The 23,022-nt window shown below is 39.7% G+C and overlaps 1 protein-coding gene and 1 pseudogene across 2 annotated transcripts in view; one reads left to right on the top strand and one right to left on the bottom strand.

Moving 5' to 3' along the window:
* ANKRD55 (ankyrin repeat domain 55) overlaps positions 1-23,022 on the bottom strand; it is a 290,232-nt gene that overhangs the window by 179,366 nt on the left and 87,844 nt on the right. The window lies entirely within an intron of this gene.
* On the top strand, positions 19,623-20,918 carry LOC309860882 (heterogeneous nuclear ribonucleoprotein F pseudogene; annotated as a pseudogene). The gene has a single exon. The product of its transcript is annotated as a heterogeneous nuclear ribonucleoprotein F pseudogene (transcript).

Below are 23,022 nucleotides of genomic sequence, written 5' to 3'. Positions count from 1 at the left end.
GAGAAAAGTACAGGTCAAAGGAATGCTTATTGTTTTCTCATAGTGGAAAGTCCCAGCCAGTTATCAATTAATAGTATCAACAGAATTTATCTGGCGCTTAACAGAGGGTGACTTCTGAAGATAACTCCACAGACAGAGCCAATTGTGAAACAGGATGAATTCTCCCTCTCTGGTCTCAGACTAATCACTTAACTCCTGCCATGCCACACGCAGAAAAATGTATTCTGTCATCAGTCCCATATGAGTTTACAAGCCCGTGTTCCATGTTCCAGAAGAACGGCAGGCTGATGCAGATGTCAATGGGCTCTCGGCCTTGTGAGTTTATGTGCTGAAGGATCTTTGGGTGAAAAGCAATGATATAAACACAAAGGAACCATTATTAGACATTGCATTGACATTCTCATATTGTATCAGGTCAGGGGAGGATGGGACAAGGGCAGGACTTGGGCAAGTGAGGAGACAGACTAGCAGTGGGAGCAACGGTGCTGGGTAAACAGTTGTAAATCCCCCAGGCTGAACCTTGTTAACATTTTACAGAATGCTTTGTCTCTTTTAAGCAAGCTACAAAGCAAGAATGAATTCACAAAGCATCTTTGGAGGTCAGTGGAATTTCTCTGTTTCTGTGGGACATCACTAATTATTCACAAACTAATTGGTAGCCTGAGGTTCACCGAGTTGGATTGAGAAATGATGCAGCATTTTGTTTAACAGGTTGGAGGAGACAGCTTAGGTAGAGGTGGTACACACATAAGAATGACTGGTTTTCCCAGTGCTTCAAGGGTAACTCCACAGCTGGGTCAGAAGAAGCTACCCATCTCTCTTTCTGGTGCACTTTTGGTGACTTATTTTTGTTCTCCCTGCCTGTTTGGCCCTTCAGCACCTAGGTTTCCAAGGCTCTGAAGAGCAGCATGTTGTGGGTGGGTCATTTCTCCATGGGGGTAAAAGAGGAAGAAGTTTACTCTCAAAGCGCGTGCAGCCAGGGTACGATTTGGGGATAGAATAAAAAGCATTACTACTTTGTTGAACATAAATGGTCAAGGAGCTGATTTCATTAACAAGTTTCAGGCAGAAGTTTCAAACTGTCATGGCTGCAAAGTATTAAAGGGCAAGATGCCACTAATTCCAGGTGGATTAAAAGCACTGCTAATTTTTCTTAGGGGCATTTCAATTTTGAAAAGTGTATCAGTTTGAAAACACACATTAAATGCTGTTTTTGAGATGAAATGAAACCATAAGGAATTAAACTATTGGTCAATAAGTGGGATTTTTCTCAAATAATCCTAGAACTCTGTGTTCCAGAAAGGACTGTGTGTACAGCACTGAGGGAGAGGGAGAAGGAAGATAGCAGCTGAGGAGGAGGACATGTCTGAGGAATGTGGCCTCAGGACAATCAGGGAAATTGCAACAAAGGAAAAATCTGACAGAGAAACTGAAGAAGCAAACTCAATCTCCCGAGGTATCTGGGCTGAAACACATTTTATGACTTTGGTGATTAAAAAAATCTATATATTTTGAATGTTAAGATAATGAAGATCAAAGCTACAAAATTTGGATGAAAAGAGGATTACGGTCATGTTTCAAGTTTTGGAAAAGAAATGATGGAATAACCTTTGGATCAAAGTGGCTGAAAAGTGGATATTTGAGTGTCTCAGAAAACAAACAAACAAACAAAAAAAAAAAACTTGCAAACCTTTACATAGGAAATTCATCATAATAATGTAGAAAAACACATGAATTCATGCTGCATGGAACGAAGCTTAATGTAGGAGTCTGCCGTTAAGGAAATAGGCACCCTAAGTAGGATTATTATCCATTGTTTTTGAATCCATATGATGATTAGATGAAAAATACACCAAACACCATATATAATAAGACTCTTTTCCATCCAATTACTTAAAGAACTACTTTAATATCTATTGTCCAATTAGATTCACATCAATCCTGAGAATGGTTAGAGCAGGTTTTATTTCCATTTTATAGTTGGGAAGGCAGAGTCCAAGGAGGTTCTGTATCTTTATAAGATCAAGCATAAGTTGATAGCATTTCCTGGGCCTTGGCTTCTGGGCACCTTAACTGGGACTCTCCACCAGACTATGAACTGCCTTCAGACCAACTCCTCTGAAGTACTCAAACCTACCAATGAATGAATATCAAAACAAAAGGGCCTCTTGAAAGGGCCTCTAGTCCAAACCTCACCAAGACATACTAACCATAGCCATGTTCAAGTCTTCTCCAGGCTAGCTTCGGGATGTTTAAATGCATTTCTGTGAAAGGAGAGGAATTTCTACGAATTGCCTGGGGTCTGAGATGGGTAGTACATTGACTCATTGTCTGCTGGGATGGCTTTTTGGGAATTCATTTGGCTTCAGAAAACAGGGCCTTGAGGGTGTAGGATGAACACTTTGGAGAACCATGGGTAAGCTACCCCTAGTGTGCCAGACCACTGGGACCATGCAACTGAGTGAGATTGTAGAGAGCTCATGAGCTCCTGAGATGGTGGCAAAAGCACCTCAAAATGGAGATGGGCACAGAAAGAGACAGTTAGAGAAATCCTGAAAAGGGTTTTTGTTTGTTTGTTTGTTTGTTTTGACTTCCGCCAGTCCTTGGGAACCATAGGATTATAACAGTGCAGGTCTTGAGGAAAATCCATGCTGGGATTTGGAAGACCTGTGTGATTTTAGACAAGTCACGTACTCTTCCTGGGCATTCACCTCCTCCTCTATAAAATGAAGAGGCTGGACTCGATGTCTTTTCCATTCTAATATGTTTTGATTTCATGAAGCAAGTAAGTCTTAGTTAAGCAGTTAGAAAGATCCTTGGCTCACACAAAGTAACCCCATCTAGAAGGAAATTGCCTGAAATCTGTTTCAGGACTTGTGTAGGGATTTACCACAACAGTTAGTGATGGCCTTTGTTGGCTGCCAACTGTCTGAAGAGTCCTAGACCACATGCTGGCGTTGTCCTAAGCTGGACAAGTCAGGAAAGAGTTGCAGAGGCAAAGGAGGGACACTGCGGGAGAAAAGTGATTCAGAAATGAGACCGTTCTCTCCATCCAATTCTCAGTCCCCAAACTGGGATCCTATTGTGGAAACTAAACCTTTGAACAGTGTTCCATGTGTTTATTCTACTTGTATCAAAGAAGCTTTCATCTCCCTAGAGCAAATTATTAACACATTCCACCAAAGATGGGAGGGTGGAGGCCTGGCCTTGGGGGGGAAAAAAATCACATCATAATAAAAAGCTGCCCGAAACATGAACTTAAGAAAAACCAACATAAAAGCCCCCACTTTTAATGACAGTGGTTGGCCAGATGCCAAGGTCCTTGTGCCCAGAGAAGCATGGCTGGCTGATTCCTTGTCCGTAGGCTGACCCTTCTGTGCCCAGGAATTTTCCATGCGATGGCCAGTGGTGTGGGAGGTGGGGCCTTTGCAGGTTCAACAGGTTGAGGCACTCACAGCCAGCTGCCAGATTTTGTTGGCTGAATGAACAGTGACTCTCAGTTCCAGGCAGTATATCTTTGCTTCTTGAGATTGTTTGGTTGGGAAGTGGGGAGAGAAAAATAAAGAGACAAACAAAAAACACACAAAAACACCAACAACTTTCAGGTACATCCAAGAGGAGAAAGGATTTAAAATAAGAAGAGCAATGTTATGGCTTCACTAACAATTATTCCCCAAGGCAAAAGGCTGTGGGGAACAGTTCCTAGACAGAGATTATGGCGTTCTCTTCTGCAAGTTCCCTGATTTACAGGAGCCATTTGGTCCTCAGGCTCCTCCATTGAGATATAGCTGAACTTTATTTGGCAAAGGACCTAGTGTGAAAGAGAATACAGGGAATTATTTATTGCTGTTGAAAACCAGACCCCAGGGTCTGACTTTGTTTTTGTTTGCCTTTTAAAAAAAAAAATATTTCCTAGTAATACCAAGATATATGATATCACAAATCTCATGTTCATCAACTATGACAACCAAGATTCATGAACAGCCACGGACATATTGTCTGACATTAACATCAGTTTCCCCTATTGGGGAAAGAATTGAGAAGAGGGACTTGAAATACTTCATCCAGCTAAATTCAGCCCTAGGTAAGAGCAGTCTAGGATTTGGACACTTGGCTTTACCATATGAAATTGAACATGTGTGTGTGAGGTGAGGAGGAACTGACAATACTAATGAAGATGGATGAATATCCTTTATAATGACCCAAACCTCTCCTAAAACAAGAAAGGCTATCAAAAAATCCCAGCATTTCTTAGCCAAACTATGGAATGAGCCTAGATGTCCATCAACAGATGAATGGATAAAAAAGATGTGGCATATATACATACAATGGAATATTATGCAGCCACCGAAAATCTGAAATATTGCCATTTGCAACGACATGGATGAAATTAGAGGGTATTATGCTAAGCGAGATAAGTCAATCAGAGGAAGACAATTATCCTATAATCTCACTGATATGAGGAAATTGAAAAACAAGATAGAGGATCATTGGGGAAGGGAGGGAAAAGTGAAACAAGACAAACAAGAGAGGGAGACAAATCACAAGAGACTCTATCTCAGGAAACAAACTGAGGGTTGCTAGAGAGAAAGGTGGCTGGATGATGGACATTGGGAGAGTATGTGCTATGGTGAGCACTGTGAACTGTGTAAGACTGATGAATCACAGACCTATACCCCTGAAAATAATAATACATTTTATGTTAATAAAAAAAATCCCACCATTTCACCTATAACACATGGATTTTTCAACTTTGGCTAATCATAATAAGTACCATTTGCTTAGCATTTGACTACTTCAGAATGCCTCTTACAACAACATCTGTGTTATTCCTATGATTATTTGCAATTAACGTATTCAGAAACTGAACATAATTTGCCCAAGTTTCCACCACCACTGTCATTACTCTACACCCGAGGTTCTCAAGAAGGGACTAGTCTCCACCACCTTCCCTGCCCTGGGGATGGGGGAGGGATTTTGGTGATATCTGGAGACATCTTTGGTTGTTGATGAAGGCAGAAAGAACCATTGACAACGAGTGGGTGGAGGTAAGGGATATTATTCAACATCCTGGAATGTACAAGATAGCCCCCTGCATTATAAAGAACCAGCCACCCCAAAATGTTAATAGCACTGAAATTGAGAAAACCTACTCTACATACTCACATTTTAAATTTCCTTTTCGACTTCAGTGACCATTTCTATACTGACAATTGTCAAATTCATTATTTTTATTATTTCTCCAACTACAAACTCTTATTGCTAATTTCTAACAGAGGTCTCTACCTGGTTGTTATATGGGAGCCTTAAACACAGCATGGCAGAAATAGATCTCCACCTTATATATTCTGACTTCAACCACAGGCCCTACCATCTAGGGTTTCTCAAGTTAAAACCACGATTGCCATTCTTGACCTTTTTCCTTCCTCTTCTATTCCTCACTGACCCCAATCCAATCATTTGACAAGCCATTTAAATACACCTGGGAAACATCTATTGCAATGGCCTTTCCTTTCTTTCCCACTGACATCATTTTAGCATTAGTCCTCATCATCTTAGAATAAATTGTTGCTTTAATTTGGCAAATCATATCAGGTACTATTCTCAGCACCCATGAGATCTTATTATCTTCTCGTTTTGCAGATGAAGGAAAAAGGTGAAGACATTAAGGCTACTCAATGAAGAGGCCAGGGGTTGACCTCAGGCCAGACTCTGTGCCATCAACCGCTATACTCTGCTGCCTCCTGATTCATCATCTTGGACTTGACTCCATCTTTTTCCAAATGAATCAAGTGTTCCAATTACTCTGAAGATCTCCTTCCTCATGGAACTTCCTAGAGCTTGCACATTCTGTGTCATTGAACATGCTATTTCCACCCACCGCCTCCAACCTGGAATACCCTTTCTTCCTTCCTTCTAGCTAGCTCCTACACATACTCCAAGGCCCAGCTCAGATAAAAGCTCTTTCAAAGCCACATATCATGTTTAATCCATATCTCTAATCTCTAGCACAGTATCTGTTTCATAACAAGTACCAAATACTTACAAAATAAAAGTACTTTCTCTTTCTACTACTTCCAAAGCTACCTTGCAAATATTTTCTAGTGAAAGCAGCTCCATCAGTATCCCATCCATCCCTCCAGGCAACTGATTAGAAGCTGCATATGTATATACCAAGGCATATACAAAAGTGAGCTTCTTTAGAATATACTGACAATATAAGTTAAATATATATATTTTATTGACTATATGAATTCAAAGAGGTAGCATCAAATGTTCTGGGAGCACTAACCACTAAGGTTTGTTTATGACCCCAAATATCTGCTACAGTTTGAAAATAAATCTCTTCTCTTTGGCCTGGTAAAACAAAAAATGTGTTATGACAGAGTGATTTGTTTCAAATAATTCATTTCAGAGTAAAGAAGAAATTCAGAAGATGTTTACATTGGAAACTTCTACCCCAAGTTCACGTTATTTTAACATCATTCCTCTCCCACTCCCCTGTCCCCTGATACCATAATGGCTGAAGTAAAGACACAATATGGTGCAAGGATTTAAGGTCGTTCTAATTTCTATTTCCCTCATGACTTGAATAAGGCATACGAGAAGATAAATATTTCCTGCAAGCATCACTTTTGTCCTCAGCGAAAGAGGGAAATACATAGTGTAGAAAAAAAAAATCTTTGGCAGGACCACAAAGACTTTATGTTTAGAAACAAAACCTGTTTGTTTATCTCCTGGGTCATTAATTCTCCCAAACCATTAGCAATTGGAAGACAAGGACAAAAGCTGAAGATAAACAAAAAATGTTCAGAACAAGGGGAATGGAGATTTGTACACCAATCAAACTGTGCCCCAGACATGATTATACTACGAACAAAACTCTGTTCAGAGCCTGTGAGGGTTAAAATGATTGCTGGCCCCTGCTCCTCAGAAGATGGGGTAAGGTGCAATAAAGGTCATTCTTTCCTGTACCTTTTAGAAATATGAAATTCAAATCCTGCATTTTCTTTGTTAATGTGACATTTTTACCTCTTGCCTCACCAAATAGGGTAACTGTTCAGGAAGAACACCTTTTTATAGGATAGTTCCAGTATCCTGTCCCCAGAGGGTCTTGGTTTTGTCTCTGAAAACTCATAAAGTTAAGGTGGAATTATATGCATTAGCATTCCTTTTGAAGGGTCCTGAGGTATGGTCCTATGGTATTAATCCCAAACACAGTAGATACATGAGCAAAAATTGCAAACTAAATCTGTACTGAGGGAAGTGAAAAGACCTATTCCTTTGTTAGGTATATACCCAATCAGTCCTGCGGCAGTGCCAGCTCTATATCATGGTGTTTTCTTTTCTCTTCTTTTTTTTTTTTTTCATGTGTTATAGAAGGTACTTAATTAATTTTTATTTTTTATTAAGTTCAGTTAGCCATCATGTAATTTGTCATTAGTTTTTGACGTAGTGTTCAATGATTCATTAGTTGCATATAAGACCCAGCGCTCATCACCACGTGTGCCCTCCTTATTCCCATCACCTGGCTACCCCATTCTTCCACCCCCTTCCCTTCTGTAACCCTCAGTTTTGTTCCCAGAGTCCAGATTCTTTTTCTAAGATTTTTTTTTTTTTTTAATTTGTCAGAGAGAGAGCGGGAGAGAGAGCGAGCACAGGCAGACAGAATGGCAGGCAGAGGCAGAGGGAAAAGCAGGCTCCCTGCCGAGCAAGGAGCCCGATGTGGGACTCAATCCCAGGATGCTAGGATCATGACCTGAGCCAAAGGCAGCCGCCTCACCAACTGAGCCACCCAGGCGTCCCCAGAGTCCAGATTCTTTAAGTCATTTCCTATATGGCTTTGTGGGAAATCAGGAATGTTCTTCTTTGGGGCATCACTTCTCCATGTTAAAGAACAGCTAAAATGGCTGTAGAGTCTGCTCTTGGCTTTCTAAAACCAGAACATCCATTCTAGCATGGTATTCATGGCTATACCCATTGCCTGGAATGCTCCCTCATACCTTTCTGCTTCTCACTTCATCTGTTCATCATTATTTAAATCTCAAATTAAAGTCACTGTATTAAGAAAAAAGTCACTTCATTTTGGTGGCCTAATAAATAAACTAGGTTATGGTTTTTGTTTAGACCAATAATTGTGAACCTTGGCTACACATAAGAATAAACTGGGGAAGCTTCTAAAAACCACTTATTACCAGGCCTCTGCTGGACCAATTAAATATGATTATCTAGGATGGATATGGATAGCCATAGTTTTAAAAATAGCCCCAGGTGATAATACGTAGATTGTGTTGAGAACTTCTGTTTTAGAGCATAAGTGTCTTTATATCTCCATAGGAGTTCTGAGCTACTTTAACTATTGGTTCACTGTAATTCTTTGTCATTATAACATATAATGAAATGGGGAATTTTGTTCACCAGGAAATTCCAATGTGAAAGAAGAACTCACCTTCCAGTTGTGTGATACCCTCCCTAGGAACAAGAGAGGGAAGCTGAGGGGTGGGATGACTCATGGATCTTCTGGCTCCTCTTCTCTAATAAAACCATAAGGGACTATTAAGTATAGGGAACAAACTAAGGGTTATTGGAGCGCAGGTAGGAGGGGGTTGGGGGAACTTGGTGATAGGCATTAAAGAGGGCACTTGATGGAATGAGCACTGAGTGTTACATGCAACTGATGAATCACTGAACTCTACCTCTGAAACTAATAACACATTATATGGTAACTAAATTGGATGTTTTTAAAAATCATTTTTAAGTTTAGTTTTGGTACTATGTGTGTTTGAAGGTTAGTCCATGAAGAAACTGTGTCACAGGGGTATTGAGTAAATAAATGAATGAAAGAGTAAGTGAGGGAGAGAGGGAGTAATTGAGAGATACTTTTTACATCTGATTCAACCTCAAGTTTCTACATATAGGCTCTCATCACCATGACTCTTTTAACAAACCATTTTTTTCTTTCCTCACAGATTTTGGCACATGTATCTGCCTATTGAACCACTCCACTTCGAAGTTTAAAAGACATTTTAGATTTGAAGCTCAAAAGTAAAAAGGATTGGAAGCTCAGTTTTGGATGGATTTATCTGGGTATTTGTCATGGACTTTCCAAATATTGATTCCCAAATCTCACTTTTGGCTTCTCAAATAAGCAAGTTCTAACATGAGCTAGGAATGCCAGCCATACAAAGAAGCTCGAGACACAGAAAAGAGGCTGGAGTGGATTTGTCTGTAGAGAAATGCAGTGTTATGTAATATGAGGTATACTTCTAGTCCAAGGACTAGCCCTCCAGACTGTCATTGGAATGTGGTCCCTCCTCATGCTACTTCCAAGAAATATCATGTTTAAGAAATGAGCAGCAAATGTAAGCTGAGATAAGGGAATGAGACTGAGGAATGAGGGAAGGAAAATGTATGCTACTCTACCTCCGTACTTCCATGCAAGAAAGAACTTGCTGTTCCTCATTTCATTAATCCAGTTAAATAGTTCTCAGAGCCTTCCAAGTGTCAGATTATGGTCTAAGCATTGGGATGCATCAGTAAAGAAACAAACAAAAATCTCTGTTCTCATTGATCAAACATTCTAATTGAGGTAGGGAGAAAACAAATGCAACATGCGGCATGATGGAACTACTGTGGAGGACGCACAGCAGGGCCTAGGGACAGGGGATGTAGGGGGCATTGCCATTTTAAGTTGGGTTGCCATCATAGACTGAAATGAGAAGGTGATCATTGAATAAATTCTCAAAGAAGAGAGTTATGTGGACATTTGGCATGAAGTGTAGAACCAAGGAGAACAGAAAGTGCAGAGGCCCTGAGGCAGGAGTCTTAAAAGCTCTAGAAGGTGTTTGGCTTCTACTCTGAGTGAAATAAGGGGTCCTTGGTGGGTTTTAATTGGAGGGGTAATGTGATCTGACTCACACTGTAATGGGATCACTCTGGCTGCAAAGTAAATTATCCAAAGGGAGCAGGAGTAGAAAGACTAATGGCGAGGCTGGTGTAATATTGCAGGTAAGAGATGAAGGTAGGAGGATGAAGGTGGTCAGAAGTGTTTAGATGTGGGATACATTTTAAAGGTGGAACTGCCAGCATCAGCAGCTGGATTAGACAAAGGGTGTGTGTGAGAGAAGAGAATCAAGAATGACTTCAAGGTCTCTGGTTTGGGCACCTAAAGTGGAGAAAGCTCTGGTAAGGGCAGGCATTAGTTGGCATTAGATCCCAACCCAAGTACTTTCCAAACATCATGGGACATACAATGTGCAAAGAACTTAGAAGCGAAGTGGAGGTCTTAAAAAGGGGGATGTAACTGGGTAGCAGGACAGGCACAGAAACTGGTCCAGAGTAGAGACAACATGCCCTTTTAGGTGAATATAGGGTTAGCAGATGCCACTGTTTTTGGACCACAGAAGCCCATCAGGCAAACCACTTCAGGGAGAGCAAAGACCACATATTTTAGAGGGCTCTGAGTAAGACTTCTCCAAGTGAAGCTGTCAGCCATGTCCTGAGCTACAGTTCCCTTCCTTAAGGCTGACAGTAAAAATAAGTGCATGATAGTGAGATTCTGGGGTGGGAAGGTTGAAGACCTTTAGGTGAAACAATGGATTGGGTAGAATCTCTCCCCAAGTCAGAATTACTTGTTGTTACTGTTCCTGTTGCAGCTGTTCTAGACAATGGTACTAAAGGACCGAGTGTGGGTGTGTTCTTTCTTGAGACTGACTATAATAATGGTCCTCTTTTTAAATATTTTGGACTTCATCATCACTCCTTGCACATTAACATTCTTAAATCTTCTGTTATTGATGACCTCTAGCCAACAACAAGCCCTTTCATTTCTACAGAGTTGTTTCTTAGCTTGGGTTGGAATCCAACATAGCAGAGGCAAGGAGTAAACATGCTTCACAGGGCTAATTTTCTGTCCTTGAAATTTCCTTCAGTCTTCTCCCATGGTCTTGCTTTTCAGCTACCCCAACCTCCTGGTCAGGCACACTGCTTTGTCCTGGGTTCTTTGTTGACACAGGGTTGACAGTGAGGACACTGAGGCATTATGGGTGAGGGAAGGTCAATGCTTTATTAAGAAAGTGTCTCCACGTGTCCTTGTCTCCTTGTGTCACCATTCCTTTTTGCAGCCCAATGACTTTCAAGGTCCAAAGCCATCAAGAGGCTTTTCTAGGAAGCGAAAGCAAGCCTGTGCAAGCTCAGGATTAGCACACATAAATTTGGCATTCTTGGGATGTTCTTTTGTTACATAACAGGATCTGAGCTGAATTTGCTATAGCTCAACCCACAGTATCCTTATCTTCAAGGGTCTCAAATGAAGGCAACACAGCAACAAAGAAGAAATGCTGGTAGTGGGCTTCAAAGCCATATACTACCATCTTCTTTTTGGACCTATTGTGACAGATTCTAAGAGAAACCCAGAAACTCAAAGTGAAAGTCTAGGTTTTGTTTTGTTTTTAAGATTTATGTACTTGAAAGAAAGAGAGAGAGCATGTATGCGGGGAGGAGCAGAGGGAGAGGATCTCAAGCAGATGCCGCATTGAGCACGGAGCCCAAATTCAGGGCTGGTTCTCAGGAGCCATAAGATACAGACTAAGCTGAAATCAAGAGCTGTACACTTAACCTACTGAACCACTCAGGTGCCTCTGAAAGACTAGGGTTTTTTGTTTTTTTTTGTTTTTTTAAGATTTTATTTATTTATTTGTCATAGAGAAGCAAGAGCAAGCACAGGCAGACAGAGGCAGAGGGAGAAGCAGGCTCCCTGCCAAGCAAGGAGCCCAATGTGGGACTCGATCCCAGGATGCTGGGATCATGACCTGAGCCGAAGGCAGTCACTTAACCAACTGAGCCACCCAGGCGTCCCTGAAAGACTAGGTTTTTAATGAGATATGAAAGTAATAAAGATAAATAATACCAAATGAAAAACATGTAATTCTACTTAGTAAAATTCTTGAAGTTCATAAAAGGGATTACCCAGATTTAGGAACAAAGTAAGAAGAAAATGGCTTATATTAGTAAAATGATCAAATATGTAAAGGCAATTTACTATTTATAGAGGTTTCTGGGAGAGACTTCTGGATTTCTATTGTTAGAGATATATTGATATATAGATTTAATGCAATCCCAGAATAGGTAATGATCTTGAAGAAGAACAAGGTTGGAGAATTGATATTTTCCAATGTTAAAGCTTACTACAAAGCTACAATAATCAAGACAGTGTGGTATGAACATAAGGACAGATGTATAAACCAAAGGAACAGAACCAAGAGTCCAGAAACAATTACACTAATAGCACAATTTGTGTCTCCATCCATTTGTTCATAGATATTTGGGTTGTTTCTGGCTTCTGGATGTTACAAACAAGGCTTCTATGAACATTTTTGTGCAAGTTTTTGTATGAATAAGTGCTTTCATTTCTCATAAGTAAATACCTAGGAGTGGAATGACTATATCATATAGTATGTTTAACTTTTTCTTCATCGTTATGGTTAAAAATACACAACATAAAATTTACCATTTTATACAACTTAGAGTGCCTGGATGGCTCAGATGGTTTAACAACTGCCTTCGGCTCAGGTCATGATCCTGGAGTCCCGGGATCGAGTCCCACATCAGGCTCCCAGCTCCAAGGGTAGTCTGCTGCTCCCTCTGACCTTCTCCCCTCTCATGCTCTCTCTCACTGTCTCTCTCTCAACGAAATAAATAAAATCTTTAAAAAAAAATTTTTACACAACTTAAAATCTAATCACTTTTAAATGCAAAGTTCAGCAGTATTAAGTACATTCACATATTATGAAACAGATCTCCAAAACCTCATCTTGTATATCTCAAACTTTATATCCACTAGACAACTCCTATTCCCCACTCCCCTCAATCCCTGGTAACCACTGTTCCACTTTCTGTATCTATGAAATTGATTATTTTAGATAACCAAAATCATTCAGAATTTGTCTTTTTGTGACTGGCTTATCTCACTAACCACAAATCCTCTAGTTTCTTTTATATTATAGCATGTACCAGGATTCTCTTCCTTTTTAGGGCTCACTAATATTCCATTGTGTGTATAGACCACACTTTAGCTCTTCGTCTGCCTGTGGATATCTGAGTTGCTTCCACTTTTGGCTACTGTAAATAGTTCTGTGAACCAGGGTGTGAAAATATCTCTCAGTATTTTAGCTTTTTAAGAAACTGCCCAAGTGTTTTCTAGAATGGTTGAACCAAATTACATTCCAACGAACAGTTTATGACAGTTTCTGTTCTCTTGCATTCTCATCAACATTTCATATGGTCAGGCTTATTAATTTTAGCTATTCTTATAAGTATGCAGTGATATTTAACTGTAGTTTTAATTTATACTTCCCTAATGACTTAGGATGTTGAATAATTTTCCATGTTTATTTCTATCTTTGTATCTTCTTTGGAAAGGTTGAGAACCTTTAGGTAAAACAATGAATTGGGTGGAAACTCTTCCCAAATCAGAGCTGCTTGTTGTTTCTATTGCTGCCACAGCTGTTCTAGACAATCCTACTAAAGGGCTGAGTGTGGGTGTGTTATCTCTTGACACTGATTGTGATAATAGTCTTCTTTCTAAAGGATTTAGACTTATTCAAATCTTTTATGCATTTTTTCAATTGTTTATTTTCTTATTATTGAGTCTGAGCGTTCTTTACATGTTTTTGATGCAAATCCTTTAGGAGAAACATATTTTAAACATTTTCTCCCAGTCTGTATCTAGTCTGATCATTTTGTTAATGATATCTTTAAAAAGCATAGGTTTTAATTTTTATGAAGTTTAACTTGGCAGTATCTTCTTTTATTGATCAAAATCTTTGTCTAACCCAAGGTCACAAACATTTTTCTCCCATGTTTTCTTCTAGAAGTTTTGTACTCTTGTAGGTTTAAACTTTAAGTCTATGATCCATTTGAGTTAACTTGTGCATATTGTACAAACTGTGGATCAAGATTCATATTTCTGCATTTGGATATCCAATTATTCTAGGAGGTTTTGTTGAAAAAACTATACTTTCCCCATTGAATTGTCTTTGTGACCTTCTTGAAAGTCACATATGTGAGTAGGTCTGTTTCTAGAACAGTAGATCACTGTTCTACTGATCTATCTTTATGCCACACTATCTTCATAGCGTAGCTTTCTAAGTCTTGAAATCAGGTAGCATTAGCCTTCCAACTTTCTTCTTTTTTCAAATTTGCTTTGGTTATTCTAGGTCCTTTGCACTTTCATACAAATTTTTGAATCAACTCATTAATTTCTACAAAGACTTCTCTTGGAATTTTGTTTAGGATTGTTTTGAGTCTATAGATCATTTTACAGAGAACTGGCATCTTTACAATGCTGAGTCATCTGATTCATGAATAAGATGTATGTCTTCACTTACTTTGATCCTCTTTAATCTTTCTCCGTTTTTATTTTTATTCACTTTTTTTGTTTTTGTTTTTAATTTTTATTTATTTATTTTTTTTACAGATCTTACACATCTTTTATCAGACTTATTCCTGTGCTTTCATATTTTTGGAATGGTATTTTTAAAAATTTCACTTTCCAATTATTCATTGTTAAGTTGGTCTGGTTTTTAACTTTTAGATTTATCTTATTAGATTCTCCTGTCTCTTTTCTCATAAGCAGCTCAAGGGTGCTTGCATATTTTGAGAGATTTGTTAGCCAAATCTTACTTGCACAAGCCTGAGAAAGGAAAGGTTTGCCCTGAGCTACTTCTCATCAAAGGGGTCTACCCTTTGTATAGACAGAATCTTTACTCTGTATCTTTGGATAAGGAGAAAATGTCTCTATAGTTCTTTTCTGAAACTTCCTGATTCTCTGTCGCAGCAAACAAAACCCACAGAGACAAAGGTCCTGGCACAAATGCTACCAGCTTTCTAATCACTTGGCATTGGCTACTGAAGGTCACAGAGCTTCCTGGCAGGAAGTGGGGCACAGACGGCAGGTGGTCCTGTCAGAGCAGCTGGAAGAAAATTCTATTCATGGCAGATTGTATATCACCAACTTGCTATGACAGCACCACATACCTGCCAGCCTCAGAGCAGGCTGATTAGGGTAATTTAGGTTTTGTCTTCAAGTATAATCATTAGAGCTGTCAACAGCCTCTGTGATACTGAAACGAAGAATGTCCAGGGAATGAGAGAGAAGGCTCAATGGGTGCCCAAGCAGGCATGGAAGGCTAAGAAGATATAGATTCATTTTAGCCCCAGGACAATATAGTTCAAGAATAAGAAAATGCAACCATGTTCAGTGCAGTTCATGGTGCTCTGAAGATATATATGGATGAGAGCTCCGAAGTGACCTTAGGGGTCCAATAGGTGAAACTCAAGGAGAGTGTCTATTTTCTAAAAGCATCTGAACTACAGACTGTTTAAGAACAGAACAACGTTGAGGCTTAATTACTAATGTGCTTGGCACAGTGGCTGCCCACAGAAGCCCCAAGGCTTAGTACAGAGTTTTAGAGAGGACTGGATTGGTTGTGTGAAGCCTCAGATCTGTGATTACAATCCTTATTTTAAGTAGAACTGGAGGTGTTAACTTAGTGTGATTTCAGGAGCAACAGAAAGGTGTCCCATGTTCTCAACCTACTATGGTTATCAATGTCCGATATTTCATGAATTCCTTTGCTTTCTTTTCAGTTACTGACATGCTAACACCTTTGGTGGGAGAGTAAGTCATTAGGCCTTATTAGTCATTTACACACCAATGTGAATGAATTTATCAGAAAGGTTTTTTGTTTGTTTTGTTTTGTTTTTGTTTTGTTGTCTTTTTTTTTTCCTGGTCTTTGGAGAATATAGTATAAGAGAAATGAAGAAACTGGAAGTGAGTGAAGAAAAGTGAAAGAGGGAACATGGGAAGATAGAGAGGAGAAGGGAGTTGGGGGAAATTGGAGGGGGAGATGGACCATGAGAGACTATGGACTCTGAAAAACAATTTGAGGGTTTTGAAGGGGCTGCGGGTGGAAGGTCGGGTGAGCCTAGTGGTGAGTATCATAGAGGGCATGTATTGCATGGAACACCGGGTGTGATACATAAACAATGAATTCTGGTACACTGAAAGGAAATTAAAAAAATGAAATAAAATAAATCAAAATTTAAAAAAAGAGGGCAAAGTCAGGAGAGAGACACTGACTGACTGACTAAAGACACTCCTTCAAATTTCACATGGGGCCAGCTCTGTTAAACTCATACACAAATATCAAAGAACACTGTCAGAAAGTAAAAAGAGAAAGGGAGAAAGCGTTTGCAAATCATATATCTGATAAGGGTCTAGTATCCAAATATATAAAGAACTTCCACAAATTTGAGTTATAAATGGGTAAAAAGATGGAGTACCTGCGTGGCTCAGTCAGTTAAGCATCTGCCTTCAGCTCAGGTCATGATCCCATGGTTCTGGGACAGAACCCCATGGGCTCCCTCCTCAGCAGGGAGTCTGCTTCTTCCCTCTCCCTCTGCTGTGCATGCTCACTCTCTCTGTGTCAAATAAATAAATACAATTTCAAAAAAAAAATTTAAATGGGAAAAAGGGCTTGAATAGACATTTCTCCAAAGAAGATAACACACGGTCAATAAGCACATGAAAAAAATGAACACTGTTACTCATAAAGAAATGCAAGTCAAAAGCACAATAAAATACCACTTTACATGCACTAGGATAGGTATAATAAAAAACACTGGAAATTAATAAGGTTTTGCTAAGCATCCAGAGAAAATGGAACCCTCACACATTGCTGGTAGGAATGTAAAACTGTACACCTGCTGTTGTTAACAGTATGGAGGTTCCTCAGAGTTCAACATAGAACTACCATATGACATGGCAATTCTACTCCTAGGTATAGACACAAAGGAAATGAAAACAGATCTTCAAACAAAAGTTGGTACATGAATGTTCACAGCAGCACCACAGTACTCAAAAGATCTAAACACTCCAGATGTCCATCAACTAATGAACAGATAAATATGGTATATCCATATAATACAGACAAGAAAAGGAATGAAGTACCACCAAATGTTACAATATGAACTCACCTTGAAAACATTATGGCAAGTGAAAGAAGCCAGACAAAAGGCTATGTTTTATAGAACTGCATTTGTATGAAATATCTAGAATAGACAAGTCCATAAAGACAGAAAGCAGATTAGTGGTTGCCAGGGGCTGGTGAAGGGGGTTCCAGCGTAAAGGGGCTTGGAATTTCCTTATGAGTGATGAACATTGTGGGAAGCCATGGTAAGGCTTGAGACGAGGACCAATCCAGGCCCTGACTTATGCCTCCTTTAAAGGCAGAATAGCCGAACAAAAGGCTAAGGTCGATAAAGTCAAGTAGCACTGAGAAAGGGTCTGTGCTATGTGTTGTGCGCTCGCCTACATGACTTCCCACACGTTTGCTAGTCAGATAGAGACGATTTGGCCGGGGTCAGAAATTCTTGGCTGGTCTTTGCTGTCCTTGCACGGGCCATAGACGACACCACTGTAAGACTGTGCTGTGCTTTACACAAACTATGTCTTGAGTGGCCTTGAAGTCAGTACATCTGGCGCTAGAAGGTCTGCTATTGGTGCTTGGGAAATAGATAATGGGAAAGCTTGAAAGATTTTCTGTGCATGTTGCAAACTCTTTAGTAATCAGCTAAAAATAGATACTTTCTTATGATTGTTTCTGTTAGCTATATAATGCCTCACAGCCTTGAATAAAATTGGCACTATTGGACATCCTCCTTGGTGCTCCTCCTGCTCCCATCTCTTTGTCTCTTAATTTCTTTTCACCATCCTCTTACCCTCTCGACCCTGGTCAGTTTGTCGTGCCGGCTGCGACAGAACATATTCTGGAACTAGATAGTGGTGATGGTTGCACCATATTGTGAATGTGTTAAAAGCCAGTGAACTGCACACTTTCAGATTAGATGGCGTATTTTATGAAAATGAATTTTACTACAATAAAAAAGTGAATAAGCCATATTGAAACTCCATAAACCTTTTGGCTAATTTTAGGCAGAACCAATCTTTGCAAGTGACCACTCATAGCGAGACGGTCCTGTGTTGTGAGTGATGTCTAGAGAACACCCCACCAACCAGGCTTCTGCAAAGCCCAGTTAAGCTGCAGAGCTTCCAAAGTGTAACTCCTTTTTATTCTACCTGCTGCCTTGACTGTCAAGCTGCAACACAGGAGTTAGAACCAGATTGAAGGAAGATGGTAAGGGAAGCAGATTTTCAACACAAGAAATGTAAAAGTTCTGAAGTAAAGTCACAACCTGAGACATCAAAATTTGTGATAGTTGAGGGAAGTGCCAGGAACCAGACCTCAATACAGGATAAGCAGGGAGAGTACTGTTGACCACTCCTGAAATCAACGCCTTCTTTTCTGTCATTGTCTCCTCCAAGTCCTCAGACATTAATATATACACACACTACTTACACAGAATATATATATTTACATATATATGTACACACACACACACACACACACACACACACACACAGTATATAATCTGAAAAGATGAGGTTTGTCCAGATATTAGAAAGGTTCAGTGGTTGATTTCCCCCCACCCTGCTTTTCTAGTCATGGTTGGGACATTTTGTTTAATTGAGAAAAACAAAATAAAATTCAGTACTGCTGAATCAGAAAGAAAGTTCATTGCAAATGCTTTGACCAAATTTGGTAATGCAGCTAGTGGTTCCATAATTTAATCTCTACCGATAAACCACAGTTAAAGGCACTGCATAAAAGGGCTGTGTTTTTTGCATGAAAACTCATTGGCTGGATCATGATGAGTCAAGGGTCAGATCGGGTTGTATGGATCTCTCTTTTTTCTCTTCCATGGCCTCAAACTGGCATCTTGAAAACAACACTAAGTGAGCTTACCATCGAGGCTAGAAGAAAATAAATTTTAGATCTTGATGATAGACTAATGACTGTCTGTCATCTTTATATGTTAAGAAAAGCATAAATTTCCAGGCAGCAAACATTAGGTACTGAACATATTTGTGAGATGAATGATTCAGGCTGTGAAGACAGGATGAAAAATGTTGGAAGAAGATGCTGCACATTCTCCATTACAGATAAAATTATTTTCCCCCCAAATCAGCCTGGTACTTTAGTCCACTTCTGCCATAAAGACATTTTGAACAGCAGTAGGGTCAATTTAAGCTTGAGATTGCAAACTTAATTTGATGGAAGTTGAAAAAAATGGCATGCAAACATTGATTTAAATATTTATCAATGTTAGGAAAACTTCCCCTTCAAGTCAATTAAATTATCCTGGACTGCTCCATGTCTTTCTGGAGAAGAAGGTACTTAGAGGGACAATGGAGGTGCTGGATGTGAAGAAGAATGGGAGCTTTGAGACTTGGAGCTGAAGGTTAATAACAAAAGAATGCACCTGGATTTTCCCCAGAACCCACTGTTTTTAAGTGTCAGATGGAATTGGGGCTCCTTTGGCTATAAACTGTGCTTGTTTGATGAAAATAGAAATCAGTCCTTCTCCCCTCAGTGTACAATTCATTACCTATTAGGAGTGTTTCTAACTGTACAAATCTCCCTCCGCTATTCCCCGGGTTGTTCCTTAAGCCACAAAACGCTGCACCCCAGCTTGTTTGACATCTGTCCTCTCAAGTGTCGATGACGCTGGGTCCCCAGGGAGGTATGTTTTGTGGTCAAGCTCCATGGCATGCCCTGGTCCTGTTCTATTAAGGATATGAGAATTTCCTTTCTTGCACAATTCATGATGGGACTGCAGGCATTCATTTCACTGGCTCTAGAGAAGCCAGGCGGAGTGGTAAGGCTTTTGTGGAACTCGAATCAGAAGGCGATGTAAAAATGGCCCTTAAAAAAGACCAGGAAAGCATGGGATACCAGTACACTGAGGTGTTCAAGTCCCACAGAACGAAGATGGACTGAGTGTTGAAGGACAGAGGTCAAAACAGTGCCTATACAACCAATGTCGGCTTTGTGTGACTTCAAGGACTCCTAACAGGATGCAACAAGGAAGAAATTCTTCAGTCTTTCTTGGGGTTGGAAATTGTGCCAAAGAGGATCACATTGCCTGTGGATCCCACGGACAAGATTATAGGGGAAGCCTTTGGGCAGGTTGCCTCCAGGAATTATGTGAGAAGACCCTAGGGAAGAAGAAGGAGAGAAAAGGGCATAGGTATACTGAAGAGTTCAAGAGCAGTCAGGAAGGAGTTAAGTCATTCTCAGATCACTCTCTGAAGTTCATGTCTGTACAGCAGCTGGGCTTTATGACCACTCTGGCACAGCCAGGAGGTATACTGGCACTGTCAAACAAGTGGGCCTAGAGAGGATGAAGTATGGTGCTTATAGTGCAGGCTATGGGGGCTGAGGAGTACAGCAGCCTCAGTGATGGCTACGGCTTCACCACCCATCTATTTAGAAAAGACCTCAGTTACTATCTCTTGGACATGTATGACCATAGATAATGGAGACAGCGGCTTCTCTGTACAGAGTACTACTGGACACTGTCCACATGAGAGGGCTGCCACAAAAAGCCACAGAAAACAACATTTACAACTTCTTCTCTCCATTCAACCCTGGGAGGGTCTATATTGAGATTAGCCCTGTTGGAAGAATGACAGGTAAAGCTGATGTTGAGTTTGCCACTCCCAAAGAAGCTGTGTGTGGCAGCTATATCCAAAGACTGGGCCAACATGCAACACAGATATGTTGACCTTTTCCTGAATTCCACAACTGGGGCCAGCAATGGGGAATACAGCAGCCAGATGATGTAAGGCATGGGGGTGTCAGCCCAGTCCACTTACAGAGGCCTGGAGGGGTAGTTTGTGAGTTGCTGTTATGGGGTTGGCTGTGGTAATCAGAACAGCATGGGTGGATATGAATAGTTTTATAGGAGCATTTGAATTATTACGATCAAATTTTCATAAGCAGCCAACAAGCAGTGAAAAGTAATTATTACTCTAGAGGAAGAAGCTGTGGGACCCATTTTGCACCATAAGTTTGTGAAATCTTATTTAAAAATTAGCTCTTCGGTGTTTTCCCATGGAAATGTTCTTCTGATGCTGAGTAAACTAAAACTATTTTCAGCTTTGCTCAATTAACATTTTGGTAGTGTACTTCAGAGTGATGTTATCTGATTTAAAGTAGTTTTAAATAAATTAAATAGATCTTTTATGCCACATCACCATGAATACATTGGGAAGATGTGCTTTTTTTTTGAAAACTCAAGGTCCTAGATCCCTAATTCAAAGAGGAACATTTCTCATGTTTGTTCATTTTAGTTTATTTTCACTATAAATCTTTTAGTTAAGCTTAAGCTTTTAAAAATAAGTTAGTTTTGAAAACTGAGATGCATTACTGATACTGTAGGAATTAGTGAGGCCTTGACTTAAAACTTTCTTTGTTAAAGAGATTTTCCTTAACAAATGGTGTTGGAAAAACTGGACAGCCATACACAGAAGAATGAAAGTGGACCACTTTCCTATACCATACACAAATGGATTCAAGACCTAAATGTAAGGCAGGAATCCATCAAAATCCTAGAGGAGAACACAGGCAACAATCTCTTTGACCTTGGTCATAACAACTTTTTGCTGGACATGTCTCCAGAGACAAGGGAAACAAAAAGGCAAAAATGAACTATTGGGACTTCATCAAGATAGAAAGTTTTTGCACAGCAAAAGAAATAGTAAAAAAAACTAAAAGGTAACCTATGGAACAGAAGAATATATTTGCAAATGCCTTATCAGATAAAGGGCTACTATCTAAAATCTATAAAGAACTTAACAAAATCAATACCCAAACAACAAAAACCCAGTCAAGAAATGGACAGAAGACATGAACAGACATTTCTCCAAAGGAGACATACAAATGGTAGCAGACACATGACACATGCCCCACATCACTCAGCATCAGGGAAATACAAACAAGACCACAGTGAGATACCACTTCACACTGGTGAGAAGGGCTAAAATTAACAAGTCAAGAAACAACAGATGTTGGCAAGGATGTAGAGAAAGGGGAACCCTCCCACACTGTTGGTGGGAATGCAAGCTGGAAAATAGCATGGAGGTTCCTCAAAAAGTTGCAAATAGAGCTACCCTATGACTACTAGATATTTACCCAGATAGATATCGCACTCCTAGATATTTACCCAAAAGATACAAACATAGTGATTTGAAGGGACACATGCACCCCTTTCCATTAAAGCTGTGGCAAGTTTTTTTTTTTTTATTTCTGGGCCCAGTAGATGGTTCTGGTTCTACAATTACCTGAACTTTAATTTTCTCAACAATCAAGCAGGCTTCAAAGGTATTCTTCCTTCTCAATTCTGTGATTTTTAACATTTGCAAAAGTAAAAAATACAGCATGGTTGTGAATTATTTCCAAAAATGGGAATCACTTTTGTCAAGTAAGTTCTAAACCAGGGAACTTGGCAAGAGGACTTCTGGGTGTATCCAGCCTATCTAGCAACACAAATGAAGAATCTAAGGCTGTGGCTTCTTTGCAAAGAAGGTTAAGCCCAGTCAAAAGACAAGAAAGTTCTTCAGGTCTTTCTAAACTTTTTCACAGATAATATACATAGGACAACTCATTGTGAAGTTAAATTTGGATAAATGAATCTCAAATTTCAATGAAATCTCAAAGTATGTTCCTTAAGATCGCATTTCTTTGCTTGTTGATTTGATGGTCAACAAGAAAACTCAACAAATCCTAGGAAAACCTTTGCATTCAGCCACAAAAAGTCTAATTTAAAATGATGCACATTCAAAAGTAAAGCAAATAAAACTAAACAAAACATTAAAGGATCACATGTGATGATTTCAGAGAAGACTAGATATGGAATCCATAAAGACATTAGGCTGTGTCTTTCCCAGTCTTCCCATGCCAGGCAGGGGGACTATAGAAGTATCTTATCATCCTCGGGTGTTTACTGAATGAATGGTAGTCTGTACTGCTTATTGAATGAATGGTAGTTCTGTACTGTCTAGCAGTACAGAACACCTTAGACACTTAGTGATGTTAATGAAACCTAAAGAGTTTCTTA

This window comes from Mustela nivalis (assembly GCF_964662115.1).
Source record: "Mustela nivalis genome assembly, chromosome: 3".
NCBI lineage: Eukaryota > Metazoa > Chordata > Mammalia > Carnivora > Mustelidae > Mustela > Mustela nivalis.
This window is presented reverse-complemented; position numbering and strand designations above follow the sequence as displayed.